At 47.4% G+C, this 1914-nt stretch overlaps 1 protein-coding gene across 6 annotated transcripts in view; it reads left to right on the forward strand.

Moving 5' to 3' along the window:
- usp40 (ubiquitin specific peptidase 40) overlaps positions 1 to 1605 on the forward strand; it is an 11855-nt gene extending 10250 nt beyond the window's left edge. For all 6 annotated transcript variants that reach the window (XM_083526568.1, XM_083526572.1, XM_083526569.1 and 3 more), the window contains one exon: positions 1 to 1605. This exon is cut by the window's left edge and continues 1108 nt beyond it. The gene's annotated coding sequence lies outside the window, so the exon portion shown is untranslated.
- The last annotated feature ends 309 nt before the right edge of the window (positions 1606 to 1914 follow it).

The raw sequence follows: 1914 nt of genomic DNA on the forward strand, positions 1-1914 counted from the left end.
AACATTCGTTCCTCTCATGATGTTTATTCTCCACCTCTCCAACTGCTTTTATTAACACTGAACTCAGTACACGCAGAGATCTCCACGAAGACTTAATGAAGGTTAGAGTGGAGGAACTGCTTTTCACAGAGGTCTGACCTCCTCGAACTCGAAAATCAACTGAACCCCAGATCTTCTCACCAGCATTAATGTCTGATCTTAATTCTGCTCTTAATAACAAGAAACGTGGAATCACTGCGAGCTCACGTGACGAAGAGGGGGCACAAACTTTTGGTTTTAAAGTGCAGCTAAATATCGTAGTGTTTTATCTGTGCAGTTATCTTCTAACGAGGAACGGATTTACAAAAGGTGTGTGTGTGTGTGTGTGTGTGTGTGTGTTTACTGTAAACTGTTCTTTTAATTAATCTGAAAGTGAAAGTGTCTGGAGCTCGGGGTCACTGCGCATGCGCTCAGTTGGTACCAGCGAATTTGTGTTCTACCGCAGTGATTTGTGTGTGTGTGTGTGTGTGTGTGTGTGTGTGTGTGTGTGTTTGTGTGTGTGTGTGTGTTTGTGTGTGTGTGTGTGTGTGTGTGTGTGTGTGTGTGTGTGTATGGTGATGGACAGCTCGGTGTTATTAGAAGCGCTCTCGTGCCTCACAGGACTGGCGGTGAAGCCGCACACAGACTCTGCGGACTCTGATATCGATATCGGGGAACTCACGGTCCATAACTTCGTGTCCTCTGCACTGCTTCCGCTCATCTTGTGTAAAGAAGGGGGAGATCTTCAGCCCGAGGAGCCGAGAAAGGAACCGAAAGAGCTCCGTGTGAATCTGGACTCGTTTTACGCCCCGCAGTTTAATTACGACTTCCGGAACCTCAAAGACGAGTCGCAGTGCGCGCGCGGCGGAGAGCCGTACTTTCGTCCGTGGGGATGGTTCCGGTTCGCTCTTAAGGTTCTTGATAAATACCCGGATGGAAACACCTGGCTCGGTCCTGGAGGATGGAGACACCAGTCTGTTGACGGGGAATGGCCCGTGTCTTACCACGGAACCGGAAGACAAGGACAGAACCAGATCTCGGGTCTGCGCGAGCCGCAGGAGTTCGGGATCTTCTCCACTCCGGACATTAAATTAGCAGAACAGGACGGAGAGCTGCACAAAGAGTTCACCTCCAAAACCGGAAAGAGTTACCGGGTCATCATGCAGAACCGAATCAACCCCGAACACCGTCTCAAAAAGTCCGACACTCTGTGGCTCGTGCGCATCCCGCTGGAGGTGTACGCGCTCACCGACACCAAGAACCGGAAAGAGGAGATGAAGAAGATCGTGGATCAGTCCATCCGACCATACGGCATCCTCCTGAAGGAGATGTAGAGCAGCACACACTCCTCTGACGTCATCACCTGCGTTATTCTCTTCCACCTTTCATTCTGTTATTTTATCTACAGTTTATAATTAATACCTTCATTTTCTTACTTTATTAATCAAACTGTTACTGTGGATCATAAAACTGCACAAAAACAATTTTACTGAAGCTGAAAAGAAAAAACCCTTAAATCCGCTCACAGAACAAAAATCTCTTTTATAAACATTTAATTTTCTGTCAAATAAAAACTTTATTTAAAAAGTGCGAGTACATTTAATAACAAAAATATAGATTGGTGTGTGTGTGTGTGTGTGTGTGTGTGGGGGGGGGGGGGGGGGGTGTAGAAAGACTGAAAACTGAAAGTTTGAGTTACTTATAATACCCAGCCATTAGGGGGGCACAAGCCAGTGCACTCTTAGCGCCGGTCCCAAGCCCGGGTAAATGGGGAGGGTTGCGTTAGGAAGGGCATCCAGCGTAAAACATGTGCCAAATCAAATATGCGGATCACAAATGAGAATTTTATACCGGATCGGTCGAGGCCCGGGTTAACAACGACCGCCACAGGTATCG

The sequence above is a fragment of the Silurus aristotelis genome (genome assembly GCF_946808225.1).
Source record: "Silurus aristotelis genome assembly, chromosome: 2".
Classification (NCBI taxonomy): Eukaryota; Metazoa; Chordata; class Actinopteri; order Siluriformes; family Siluridae; genus Silurus; species Silurus aristotelis.